The 14,493-nt window shown below is 46.2% G+C and overlaps 1 long non-coding RNA gene across 1 annotated transcript; it reads right to left on the bottom strand.

The window, feature by feature from the left end:
• Positions 1 to 2,853: 2,853 nt before the first annotated feature.
• Positions 2,854 to 9,366, bottom strand: LOC135460516 (uncharacterized). Its single transcript, XR_010443239.1, has 2 exons — positions 8,042 to 9,366; positions 2,854 to 7,084 (listed from the first exon to the last, which is right to left on the bottom strand). It is a non-coding gene; the product is annotated as an uncharacterized LOC135460516 (long non-coding RNA).
• Positions 9,367 to 14,493: the final 5,127 nt, after the last annotated feature.

The following is a 14,493-nucleotide window of genomic DNA, read 5'->3' on the forward strand; positions in this document are numbered from 1 at the left end:
TACGCGTCGTGTGCCTCGGGTGATAGTAAAGACGAGCTCGACTGATACGTGCTGCACGAGACCTTGAAGAGGCTGCAACCAGCGCTGGCAAAATTAGGAAAAGGCAAGCAGCATATTTATAAAAATGGCAGATTAAGGGGATGAATTTGCAAAAGGATTTAACAGGACTTTGGACTGATGGCTATGCTAGAGGGGTTTTCCTTAACCTCCATATGGTTTACGAGTTAACGGGATGGCTTGAATTCGGTGATTTATTAGGGGACGCTGCTTTGGAGAGTGATAAAACTGTCAAGACACTGAGCAAGCCATGGCGGGTGCTTCTGCATGTCCCTGAGTGCAAGCCAGATGACGGTCTTGCCCCACATGGAGCTCCCGGGCCCTGGCCGTGCGGCAACCAGCAGCCCCGTGCGCAACCCTAGCAGTGCCGTGGCCATGCCGGGCCTGGCCCTGGCGGGAGCAGAGCCAAGCCGCCGCCATGCCGCGGGATCAGAGGATTTTTCGCCCGCCCCGATACCACAGGGAGCCACCCCGGGGACAGAGGAACTGCCGCAGAGGGAGTGACCGCTCCGCAGCGGCTGCAGTGCGGACGGAGCGCACGCCGCACCCAGCGCGGGGGGGGTCGCTGCCCTCTCCGACACACGCGCCGCAGGAGCAAATAAACTCTTGGTGGCTCTGCTCTAAAATGGACAAATATCTGTTGTTTTCTTGAATGTACCTGTACTTTATTTAAGCCACTTAAATCTGTTACCTTGGTTTATATGTATTTCATACTTATTCTCATAAGCTTTGGTTTTTTCCTCTCCTGCTCAGACATGTGAAAACTCCTCTTACACACAGAAGAGGTGGACTGCCAAACTAGTGGTAGGCCAGGAGGGAGAGGACTGCTGCTGTTCTGAGGTGGTTGTTTTAGCTTGTTGATTGAAAACTTAGATCTGCAGCCTTGTGGTTTACCAAGAAATACCAGGACTCTCTCTCTTCTGCCCCTTTTCAGCACTCCAGCTGGAGCCTGCAGTGAATTGTGGCATGGAAGAGCTTCAATGCAGTGTTAGTAATTCAGTGATACAGGTTAGTAACCAGCTTAGGGTGGGGCTGAGAAGGATGGTCACACTTTTTACCTTTCCTTGCTGCTACAAACAGAGCCTTAGCTGTGAGGGGCCCAGGGCTGGAGTGCCCTGGCTCTGCTGCACTGGGCTCAGGCTCCTGGGCTCTCTCTCTCTCTCTCCTGTCTGTGCAGTTTCTGTTCTTGCCATGTCTGTGCTTGGCTGCAGGTGGACCTGAGCCTAAAATGGAAACTTGCAGTAGCTTGGGCTGCTTCAGCTTCCTTCTCTAAACTTTTAAATACCTTTTTTTTTTGAGTTTCAGAACACTTCAAGTATCCACTCTCCAATAATAACAGTTTCAAGAGGTTTTGCATTTCAAAGTGCAGACAGATCTCTCTATCAAGCTTTAGTTTGATCCTAAATGCTGCTTTTAAAGATTTTAAACAGTGTCTTATTCCAGTGGTATGCAATGTGGCTTTGCTGTTCCCTAGGAGAGAATGTATTTCATATAGCCCTCATAATGGACTTGTAGAGTCAAAAGTAAACACGCACAATGGGAAAAGAACTTCGAGGAAGAATTAAGAAATGAGAAACCCAGAGGTTTCTGATGACATGGTTTTAGCTCAAGCCCTGAAAGCTAAATTAGGAGTGGTACACATTTTGAATAAAGAAAAATAGTTTTGGTATAGATTAGAAGTTTTATTGAATTACTGATATGGAAGGTAATGCATGAACACGAACTCTGGGTAGTATATGTGTTTCAAAGATTTGAGCTGAAAAATGTCTATTTTGCACAAGGAAAACATCTGTTGACGTATTTCCTCAAAAAGGCATTTTATAGAACTGCTATATAATTGTTTTTAAATAAGAATTGTTTCCTTTCTCTGAATCCAAAGGAAATGTTTGTTTTTTAAAGTGGTGCTTCCCACCCCAGCCACTTTAGAAGGCATAATAATAATATGAATAAAATAATAAAATATGAAATAAATAATAAAATGAAATAATGATAATAATAAAATGAAATAATAAAAAAATATTAAATAAAAAAATTTTTGAAATAATTATTAATTTCAAATTTTAGTTAATAAAGGCTTGGTTTTTAAAAGCATGTGATTAACAAAACATGCAGCATTTGGTATTCATTTTGGGATATCACTTGCTTTCTATCATGATTGCAGGCAAACAAACTTTTGTTGACCAAAAGTCTTCTGTTAAGATTAAAATTATATTAAGTGTAAGTTATGTAGAATTTAAAATCAGCTGATTTTTGTTAAAATTAAGTTTAAGTGATGTTAAGTTCTGTTAAATTAAAATATTTAAAGTTTAAGTATTTTAAGTCTAAATGCTATTAAGTTTAAGTGATGTTAGATAGATTTATGCTTTTATGATAGGCGTTTATTTTAAGACCTGTGTGCAAAATATTGTTGTGAACATTAGAGAAACTCTAGTTAAAAGAGACAATCAGAAGCATTTGTGAGTAGAGCTGTTTTTGTTTAAAATATATCTGCTGTTTGAGAATAGAAAACAAACTTCCTTTAGCTTATTTTTGTAGGTTGTATTAGCACACCTGAGTTTTGTTTGAGCCTTATTGGAATATGAATCCCAATGTTACCGGTTAGATTGTGCCTGGGTCAGTGTGACCCTCGCTGCTGGGCCAAAGGCAGCACTGTAGTGTAATTCACCCCAGAGATACCTTGGCTGCTGGAGATTGCAGCAGAGCACTGAACAAGTCCAGGCTTGTCAGGAACTCCGTTTACATCAGGAGAGAGAGCTTCTGGCGATGGTGAAGAGAAAAAAGGAGTGGATTCTGCTGGAGGGTTATATCCAGATGTTTATTCCATGGTTACAGAGGTCTGAACCGGGGCAACTGCTCCAACCAGAATAGAGGCCGCATGGTCTGATTAACCTTTTAAGCTCAGGGACAGGGAAAGGGGAGGGGACAGGTGAGCTACTAACCAGGTGAAAGGGGCAGGGTCTCAAGGGACTAGGGACACCTATACGGGCCAATGTCCCCCACGCCTGAGGAGCATCCTTTGAAATCGACCAACCACACGACGCCTTGCTGGTATGTTAGCCTGATTGACAGGGCACACTCAGCAAGGGGCGAGGGGGGAGGGAGAAGGGAATATTGGCACACCTGAGAAAGGGACCAGGAAGCTAAAAACACACCACAACATCTCCCCCTAGTTTTGTTTAAAAAGAAGAGGACTGTGTTTATGGTGCAGAATGATTGCCAAACCATGGTTGGTAAATCGGTTCTTCTTCTACAGGAGGGTCAGTGTTTTCCACTGAGGCTTCCAGGTCATCCACTGGAGCACTGAGGGCTTCCAAATGGTAGACCTCAGGAGGGGGGGATGAGCTTGAAATTAACTTGAGAACCATGCGTTTGATTAGTCCAAAAACAGTGCTAACAACTACAATAACTATAACTCAAATAAACAGCACTAAAAACACAGTTTTCAGAATAGATCCCAACCAGCCCGAGAGTCCCCAGCCATTGAACAGTCCACTCAGCCAGTCGTCAGTTTCTCTCTTGATGTCGCTCACCATAGTTTTCATCTTGTCAATCGTGGCATGGACATTCTCTGCCTTTGATGACAAGTCGAGACAGCAGAGTCCTTCAAATTCTTCACAGCGATGGTTGTGCAGAAGGAGCAGATAGTCTATGGCTGCCCTATTTTGAATGGTGGCTTGTCTGGTAATTTCCTCATCTGATAAGAGGTCACTCAGGGCAGTAGAAGTGAGGTTTGCCTGTTTTGCAACCCAACATTCCAATCGGCCTAATTCTCCCATAGTTTTTGCTGCTGAGATCCACGGCAGAAGGACTGTAATTGCAGTGGCCTTTAGTCTGGACCAGGGAACAATTTCTGAATTACAGTCAGGGTCTAATTGCCTTAGGTCTCTTTTTTTGATAGCCAATGTATGTGTGTCGTTTTTAGATTGCCAATGTATCAGATTTGTTCGATTTGGTGTTAACAGGCTCAGCTTGCCAAATGTACACGGACCTCCAAGCAGACGAGGAGGGAGACCTGCCCATGCTCTGTCTCCACATATTAAAAACACACCTTTTGGGAGTTCACGAGGCTTGTAATCACCACCTGATGAGTGTATAACTAAGACTGAATTTTTACACCAGTTCTTGTCTGTATAGAGTGGGTTGCTAGGGTTAGGATAGGTGTTTGGTTTAGCTTCATGATATGGTAAGCGGGAATTGAATTTAAAGTGAATGCAAAAGGTTGCATTCATGGAGCCTAAGAGATGGAACTCTTGTGGCTCCCTTTTTGACGCTGGTAACTTTCTCGCCCACTCCTGCCAAAACAGCAAAGGATTGTCAGCAGGGTAACGGCCAGGGGAAGGTGCGAGTAAGTTAACTTCATTTAAAGCACTCCACATTTCATTCGGGAATTCTGAGGATTTAAAAGGAACTCCCACCAGGCAAGTTGACCGGGGGTCAGAGGCTGTCGAGGTGGAGAGGCAAATGTGATCTTGTCCAAGGGCTCTGGCCAGAGTGGTCCATACATTTGCTTTGGGCTGAGGGACTAACCAGGAGATCACTGGAGAAATGATCGCAAGTAGGACGAGAAATGGGCTCGGTCTCATGGCGTCTCGAGACTGCACACAAACAGCAGGATCTAAATCGGTAAAAGGAAACTTAAGACAAACATATATTACAAACTATTCCAGATAGGAGGCTTAAATGGAATTTCCTCCAGAGAATGCGTGCGGCGTTTTCTTCTCCAGGCAGCGTGAGCAACCTGGGGTGCTTCTGCAGATTTCTCTGAGACTTTGGGAACATAGGGCTTTACCCATTTGGAAGGAACCCACCTTAAACCAGAGGGGGTGGACACACAGGCGTATCCACGTCCCCAAGTAACCAATTTGTAAGGTCCCACCATTTTCCAAGTCTCAGGGTCCTTTACTAAAACCGGAGGTTTTTCTTTCATCAACCTGTGACTGCTCCCCCCAAAGTGGCGTAGGATGGGTGGGTTCAGGCTGTCAAAAGAACAATTCAGAAAATTGATTGTGAATAGCGCCCTGGATAACCAGATGTGGGGAGGTTCTACCTTCAGAACCTGTTGTTGCTGGTCCAGGACCCTTTTAATATCACGGTGAGTTCTTTCTACAATGGCTTGACCTGTAGGGGATGCCAGTTTTGTGCTCTACTCCCCATTGCTGCAGGAAGCTCCCGAATTCCTTGGATTTATACGCAGGCCCTTTATCAGTTTTCAGCTCCTTGGGGATGCCCATGAAAGAAAAAGCCTGTAAGAGGTGCTTAATAGCATCAATAGATGATTCTCCTGTGTGGGCAGAAGCATAGACCGCTCCAGAAAAGGTATCTACACTAACATGAACATATTTCTGCCGTCCAAAAGCCTGTATGTGTGTTACATCTGTTTGCCACAGTTCACAACTGTTCAGTCCCCTTGGGTTTGCTCCCGTACTCACTGTAGGGAGTGCATGTTGTTGGCAATTTGGGCACGTGGCCACAATCGCTTTGGCCTGTTCTCGAGTGATGTTGAACTGGCGAACCAGGCCAGGTGCATTTTGGTGGAAAAGCTGGTGGCTGATTTTTGCCTGTTCAAAAACATTTGGGAGAGTGGCCATCACTGCAGGTGCAGCAAGAGCATCTGCCCTTCTGTTGCCTTCAGCGATAAACCCTGGCAAGTCAGTTTGTGACCTGACATGCATCACATAAAATGGTTGCTCTCGGTGAGTGACTAACTTTACCAGTTTTGAGAGCAATTCAAAAAGTGCAATGTTAGATACATCTTGCAGTATTGCTTGATCTGCTCTGGATACTACTCCTGCCACGTATGCAGAGTCTGTAATCAGATTAAATGGTTCTGAGAACCCTTCAAAAGCCCTAACAACCGCAGCCAATTCAGCAACCTGAGGTGAACCTTCCACCTCAGCAATGTCCGTCTCCCACTGCTGGGTTTGAGGATCCTTCCAAGTCATAACGGACTTGTGGGACCTCCCGGACGCATCTGTAAAGACAGTTAGAGCCCTTTTTAAAGGTCTCCTACTTAGAGCACTTCCCAATTTCAAAGTAAATTGAACATCTTGTTCGAACAATTTGTGAGCGGGCCGCGCTACCGAAATTTGTCCTGAGTAGGAATCCAGAGCAAACTGCAACACTTCATTTTCTTGAAACAATTGTTCCAGTATTTTCATAGTATTTTGACCTGATTTTAACTCAACTGGAATGTGAATGCACTTAAAATCACATCCTGCTAACTCCCTGATCCGGGTCCTTGCTTTCCGGATCAGTTCCGCTACCAGCTCCTGAGGCTTTGTCAGTCTCTTGGACCTTTTGTGACTGAGGAAAACCCATTCTATGATCAAGAGAGAGTCCCTCTGGTCCCGGTCCTTTTTTGGTGTGTCCTTTGCTTTAGGTGATTGTTTTTCCTCCCACTGGAAAATAATTCCATGGAGGTGTGGCAACTTACCTAGGATGATAAATTTGAATGGCAGGTCAGGCCGGCATCGGTGGGCCTGTCTTGTGGACATTGCAATCTGAACCTTTTCTAGAGCTTTCCGTGCCTCTGGGGTAATAGACCTAGGAGCACCTGGGTCCTCTCCCCCTTTTAATTAATTGAAAAGAGGGGCAAGGTCTTCATTAGTCAGACCAAGCCATGGTCTTACCCAATTCAAAGACCCACACAACTTGTGGACATCCGCAAGGGTCTTGATCCTTGGATTGATTTCTGGTTTTTGAGGAACAATGGTCCTATTTCCAATTTCTAAGCCCAAATACTTCCAAGGTGGCATCTTTTGAATTTTCTTTTCCTGGAGCTCGAACCCTGCAACAATCAATGCATCGATCGTTAGGTCAAGCGCATGTGTGAGTAAATCATCATTGGGGGCACACACAAGGATATCATCCATATAATGATGGATGATGGCCTTCTCTGCGGCTGCACGCACTGGGGAAAGCAGGGAAGAGACTTACCACTGGCAGATAGCTGGAGATACCTTTAATCCCTGAGGAAGAACGGTCCAATGGTACCTTTTCATAGGAGCTTCTGAATTGATAGAAGGGACTGAGAATGCAAAACGCGGTGCATCATCAGGGTGCAATGGGATTTGGAAAAAACAATCTTTAATATCAATAACAGCTAATTTCCAATCTTGGGGAAGCATTGTTGGGGATGGCATACCAGGTTGGGGAGAACCCATATCTTCAATTACATTATTAATTTGTCGGAGGTCACAGAGGAGTCGCCACCTCTTTTTGTCAGCTTTTTGGATGACAAACACTGGAGAGTTCCATGGGGACATGGTCTCCACAATGTGGCCCTTTCTTAGTTGCTCTTGTACTAGTTCCTCAAGCACCTTTATTTTTTGTTTACTGAGTGGCCACTGTTTCACATCAACTTGTTTGTCTGTTTTCCACTTCAGTTTTTGGGTGGGGCGCTGTTGTTCAATGACTGCTGCACAAAAATGCTGTGGAGAGTCTGGAATATCAATTGTGACACCCCACTGGGCCATTAAATCTCTCCCTAACAAAGGTTCTGAATAATCTAACACAAATGGACGGATGTTTGCCAATTGTCCGTTTGGACCCTCAAATTGAATAATGCTTTTGGATTGTCTTGCTAATTACAGACCTCCTACACCTCGAAGGTGACCAGCAACATTTTGTAAAGGCCAATGTGCTGGCCAGTCTTGTACTGGAATCACTGTGCAGTCTGCACCTGTGTCTACAAGCATCTCAATGCGTTTAGACTCCCCACCCTCACTGACATTGCACCACAATTTGGGTTTCTCTTTCCCAATAACTTGGACCCGGGCGACTGTGGGCCCTTGTTTATCGATATTTTCAGGTAAAGATGGCACAGGGATAGCTTGAGCAACAATTTGTCCCTTGGGAAGAAACAGGGGTGGGTGGAAACAGTGCAGGCCGAGAACAAATTGCTTGGGATCTGATGTTGTCATTCCCGGAGCAATTTTGATCTCTTGTGGTGTGTGTTTGGTGTCCCCAATGACGATGTACTTACAATGAATTTGGTTCCAAGTACCCTTCTGTTCAGGATTTACAGAGACAAAATGCCAGTCAGTGTCCTTCAGGTGGAGTGACTCTGTCAGCTGCAACCTGTAAGGCTCATTGACAGAAGATGCAGTTAATACAGGATCACTTAAATCATAACAAAGGTTATTTTGTTTCACCTTCAACAGTGGACTAGCAGACTTGGTCTTTGAAGAACCTGCTTCACTTACCCAAATATTAATATTATCGGGCGCTTCATTTGATTTGCTACCCTTATTCTCTTGGCCTGCTCCTTTTACGTCTGCACGCCTGGCAGGCGGGCGCTCCTTTTTCAGTTTTTTTGTTGTTGACCCCTAGGGAGGGCTTGTAGTTCTCCTCCCCTGCCATTTCTAAATTCATCAAATTCCCTTTTCAGGGGCCACTGGTTACTCCAGTGTCCTAGGTTATTACAAAGCAGGCATGGTTTAGTGGGCTCAACCATTGCTGGTCTCTGCTGCTGCCCAGGGTACTGCTGTGCTGAGGGAAAAGGCGCAGGGCTGGCAACAGCGACACGCTGAAGTGGTCTTGGCAGCAGCCTTGGTCTGGTGTCTTCAGCCACACTCATCAGAGGCACTTTCCTGTTACAGACTAGAAGCATATCCTTTAGTGTAGGGGAAGGTTCCATAGGAAGGCTCAGGATTGCCGCTCGACACTGTTCATTTGCATTTGTAAATGCCATTTTTTCTAAAATTGCTTCCCTAGTATTTTCCTTTTTAACCTGTATTTCAATGGCTCTAGTTAACCTTTCTACAAATTTCAAAAAAGGCTCTGATGGTAGCTGTTTAATTTTACTATAGGGCTCAAAAGGCCCCTCAGGTTGGAGGGAAAAGAATGCTTTTTCAGCTGCTTCTTTTACCTTCTCGAGTGTTTCTGCAGGAATTGCAGTAGCTTGGATAGAGGGTGAAGACCATTGACCCTCACCACAGAGGTGCTCAATGGTGATAGGGTTACCACTGTTGTCTTTCGCTGTGTTTGGATCAGCCTGTAAGCCTGGGAGAGCATCTTTTAGCAGTTGTTTCAATGCTGATTCCCATAATTTGAATTCCGTGGAGGTCATGAGGCAGGAAAAAAGCTGTTTTAAATCATGTGGGACTACCACAGTCCTACTTAATTCAGAATTTAAAAGGCCACGGAAATATGGACTGTGTGGACCATATTCCTTATGAGATTTACAGATCTCTTTAATCAATTGTCGTCCAAAAGAACTCCAATTAGCAGTTGGGGCTGCTCCTCCCTGAGCTGCAGGCTGAAACGTAACAGGAGCTAGTGACAACATGGGACTATGCATTGGGTCTGCCGTCCCCTGCTCTGTATCCCTGGAATCAGAAGCATTGGGATCACAGCTACAGGTTTGGGGACAGGCAGTGGCTGTGTCCCCACCATGGGAACTTGGGGAAGGGGCGGGGACAGGGAGCTGGCAAGGGGCAGGGAAACCGTGGGAACAGGGGGCGGGGTCAAGGGGCTGGCAGGGGGCGGGGAAGCCTGGTGACATCACGTCCGCAGACGCCCCCTGGGAGGAGTAGAGGGGCGGAGCCGAGGGTACTGCAGGAAAGGGAGGGGGAGGGGGGAACGTGTCACGAGGAACAGGAGGAGAGGGGGGTGGGGCAGGAATTTTGGAATGCTTAAGAGGATTTTGGGAAGAAGAAGACCAGGTTTGGGAAGATGCCACGTGGCATCCACCATCTTGTGGACCCCCTAGGGACTGGGGGCCATTTTGGGCATCACTGCTCTCCGGAAAGCTAACACGTGCTCTGGGCTTTAGAGGAGGGGATACAGGGGGTTGGGAAAGCCATGCAGCCTGGCCAGGGCTTTGTGAACAAAACAACTCAGGTATTCTTGCACACTCTGGAAGCCGACTTCCCAATGAGTGTGCTCTCTTTAAAATACCAAGTTTTGGGGAAAGAGGTTTAGGGGTTTTAGAGCTAGGAGAGGGAGAAACAAGGAGAGCAGAGGTACATGGCTTTACATTTGGCTTTTTCTCCATTTCCTTTTGTTTGAGCAATGCTGTTCAGATTTGTAAACTCCAGAACACAAATTTAGCTGAGGGTGATTTGCCAGATTGTCCTAAGGTTATCAATTCATTCCCAACTTTATACCAGAATTGAATATTGTAGATTTCTTCAGGGGAAATGTTTGGGAACTGCAGAAAAAACCATATTATAAACTGTTTCAATTTTCCTTTAGAGAATTTCACATTACCATTGACTAAAATGCTAACAATATTATAATACACTCCTTTTTGTACGATGCTGAGTTTGGAACCCATGTTAGATGTAAAAAGCAAAGTACTTAATCCTGCCTGACCAAAAACAAAGCTAAAATCAGCTACCAATTTCTAAAAAAAAACACAGATAGAAAGCGATAACGAGCAGACAAAAGCTTCACAATGCAGCTGTATATACTGCTTTTAAAATTCCCGGGCAGCAGCAGCAGGGCACGCCCTGCCGAGCTGAGGCAGAAACAAAGCCTCCCCCGCCGTGGAATGCAGCCCCCCTGCGGAGCAGAGACAGCAGCCACTCCACGTGGCAAGCCGAAACCGGGGGCCCCGCGCCGCGTGTGCAAAGAGCACTCCCGACCCCGCAGATCCCCCGGCCACGTGGAAAGAGAGCCCCCTCCCTCCCCCGCACAGAGAGAGAAAGAGTCTTCCGCGGAGCAGTGAGCCGAGAGCCCCCCCCGCGCCCCCGCACAGAGAAAGAGAGAGAGTCTCCTAACACGTGTAGAGAGCCGAGCACGCTGCCGAGCCGGGGGGGAAGGGCAGAGAGCGATCTCGCTCCAGCACGAATTCCAAAAGACAGTGAAACACGCGGCAGAAAGCTAAAGCTAGAACGCTATGAATTCCCGTCTGTGGGGCTGCGCAGCCAAAAATGCAAAGGCAAAAAGGAACAGAACTCGCGGCAGAGTCTGTTTTTGAGCTTCTGCTCTACCGAAAGCAGAGATACTCACGTGAAATGGAAGCTGTAGGTGGCTGGGTACAGGCAGGTAGGTCTCTTCACCGGAAAAGGACCTCTCTCTGGGTGCAAGAGAGGCTACCCTCTTCTTCCTCTGGAAAATCTGCTCACCAAACAGAAGCTGGGCTTTCCAGAGGTGCCGAACAGTCCACGAAACTTCTTCTGGGAATATTCCCAAAGTCTCTAGCTGAGGGCAATGCAACCAAAGCCCTTCTAGCTGGATGCACGGCTGCCAGAAGCTCTCTGAGGTACTGCGAGTCCGTTCTCGGGCTGCGGAGTCGCTTTGCCCGCCTCAGGGACGCCAATATATTGGAATATGAATCCCAATATTACCAGTTAGATGATGCCTGGGTCAGTGTGACCCTCGCTGCTGGGCCAAAGGCAGCACTGTAGTGTAATTCACCCCAGAGATACCTTGGCTGCTGGAGATTGCAGCAGAGCACTGAACAAGTCCAGGCTTGTCAGGAACTCCGTTTACATCAGGAGAGAGAGCTTCTGGCGATGGTGAAGAGAAAAAAGGAGTGGATTCTGCTGGAGGGTTATATCCAGATGTTTATTCCATGGTTACAGAGGTCTGAACCGGGGCAACTGCTCCAACCAGAATAGAGGCCGCATGGTCTGATTAACCTTTTAAGCTCAGGGACAGGGAAAGGGGAGGGGACAGGTGAGCTACTAACCAGGTGAAAGGGGCAGGGTCTCAAGGGACTAGGGACACCTATACGGGCCAATGTCCCCCACGCCTGAGGAGCATCCTTTGAAATCGACCAACCACACGACGCCTTGCTGGTATGTTAGCCTGATTGACAGGGCACACTCAGCAAGGGGCGAGGGGGAAGGGAGAAGGGAATATTGGCACACCTGAGAAAGGGACCCGGAAGCTAAAAACACACCACAACAGAGCCTTGTAGCACATAGAATTTTTTTTTGTATCTGTCGTATAGCATATTTTGTAAATGGTGTTAGCTTTTTTGGTTTGTTTCCCTAGCTTAGATCCCTTGTAAGAGAGAAACCTTGCTAGCCGAGAATATTGCTTATAATGTATTAATTGTTAGAATTGCCTATTTTTATGTTGCAAAGAGTGTGACGCAGTTAGCCCATAAAACTTTTCTGATTCTTGTTGAAGTTTTATTAGATTTAATTGACTTTACATGTAAGTTCTGTTGGTTGGAAAATGAGTGTATTCAGTTTAAATATTTTAAGTGCTTTAAGTGTATGCTACTTTCCCACTACTCCAAAAGAACCAAGGACTGAGAATCCCCCAGCTGATGCCATTTGAGCCAAATGACATTATGGCTCAGCTGGGGGTGGTTTTAACCCTTTGGGGTAAAAGCCATTGCTCGGACCATGGCTGGGGGACCTTGTAGGGATGTTGGGTGTGCTTTTGAATGCTTTTGCCTATTTTGCTTTGTATTTTTGGTTGTATTCAAAATATGGTTGGTAGGATGATAGAGAAAACTTGGCAAACTAACTCCTTTCTCAAAAAGAAAGAAACGGGGGAAGTGTGGAGAGCCTAGTTCAAACATGGCTTAAAGAAAGAGGCCATGAAGGTATTCAGCTAAAGGAAAAATAAAAGGCTGCTGTAAAGCAGCAGTTCCCAGGCTTGATTCTGTAAATAATTAAGGTTCTCAGCCACCTTTTATATAAACAACAAGATTCTCAGACCGTTTCCTCAAAAACAGGCAATATTCTGTCCTTGGCTGCTCTGGGAACAGATGGCCGTTCTGGGAACAGATATAAAGGTTTTGAGAACTTTTCATATCATGGTGAGAACACTGATCTTGGTTTCAATAAACAAACTTCAGGTATTGTAAACAAAAGGAGGAGCTGAAGTTTTCTCTACAACCTATCAGGAGCTCAGATTTTGCAATATGCATGAAGTGAATTAGCACTGTTATAAAAGGTGTCTAATTTGATCAATAAACTGGAGTCGATGCTGACCAACACAAAGGTGGGTTGTCTCCCTTCACTTCAACACTGAATTATCATATTTCTTAAATTTATAATTTTCTGCCTCCCCTCCTCCATCTGGGCATTCCAGGACGGTTTCTGGTTTGGCCACCTCTGGTGCCCGCTCCCCCCCGTTAGGGTTCCTCTTTTTCCAGTCTTTGATCCCAGCTTTCCTGATCATGTCTCTTTCTTCGTTGTTAAATAGCGATCTTAGGATGGCTTAGAGATCCTCATAGGTGTATATGCTGGTCCCTAGAAATTCATTTAGCCTTTCCACCACCCCCAAAGTATCATCCATCAATTTTCCCATCTCTTTCTTGAACACCTTCACATCATTGGTGTCGATCGGTGCGTGTATGAAGCCGATCACTCCAGGAGCTGTCGGCACCTCCCGTAAAGGGAAGAAGCCGGGCTTCTCTTCCTCATCCCCACTGTCTCCCGTGGTTCCCCTCCTCGTTCTCCGCCTCGTCCGATGGGCTGGGGAGAGCTGTCTCTGGGGATGGTTACCTGTTTTTCTTCAGTTTTGGGAAGGGTCAGCGGCAGCAGCTGCTCACATGGGAGCGGAGGTGCTGCCGCTACTTGTTCACGTGGAAGGAGAGGTGCCCCAGCCTGCTCCGGTGGGAGCGGCGGTGCCGAGACATGACCCAGGAGGATCACAGCCTCAAGAGGCAACATGGGCACCGGCAATGCCTGAGCCAGTCTGGGCTGGGGCGGAGAACAAGGTAGGGAGGGGGAAGATTGTCCAAGGGTTCCCATTCCTTTCGCCTGTTTGCAGCATGTCGGAGGGCTCATACCGGGTATAAACTTGTACAAGCGTGTCGCAGACATTTTTTCATAGAAAGCCTTTCTTTGGGATTTGTTCATCTTCTGGGAAGCAGGGGCCCCAGAAGAAGAAAGTAAACAATTGTTATTGGCTGGTGTGGAATGCAACAGGTGCAGCGGTAATTGGGCTTCTGTGAGTGTTTGGATTTGCTGACCACTCACAGGAGAGTTTGTCCTTGCTTTCTGCTGGACACAGAACTTTGCTATGCATTCTTTTCTATGCTATTCTTAGGTTAGCAGCCTCTGCAACTTCTCTCTTTATTTTTTTTAGTATAGTAATAATGTATTATATATCATATATCAATAAATCCAGCCTTCTGATCATCAACCAAGATTCTTGTCCTTCTCTCACCCTGAAGACCTCCTCAGGTTGCTGTAATATTTGGTGACCCCTCGTGTCAGAGCAAAAATTAATTTGATAAGACCAGAGGAGCAAATTGCTGCACTGGGTAAAATCCTGTATGTGTAGCATGTGATGGTTGCTTTGAAGCGACCACAGAAGTGGATTCAGCCAGGAGCTGAAGAACTGAAGGTCCTGATTTGGACACAGTTCACAGCCAAGGCTGACCACAAGTGAGCCTTCTTCTGGAAATCCTTCAGGAAAGATGTTCGGAAAGAGCAGCAGAACCGTGGAGCAAGCCAGAGCATGCTGGACTCTTTCAAAAGGTACTGTTGGCTTTTCCCTTCCTGATGAACCAGCCCTCAG

The sequence above is a fragment of the Zonotrichia leucophrys genome, unplaced genomic scaffold, assembly GCF_028769735.1.
Source record: "Zonotrichia leucophrys gambelii isolate GWCS_2022_RI unplaced genomic scaffold, RI_Zleu_2.0 Scaffold_52_357736, whole genome shotgun sequence".
NCBI lineage: Eukaryota > Metazoa > Chordata > Aves > Passeriformes > Passerellidae > Zonotrichia > Zonotrichia leucophrys.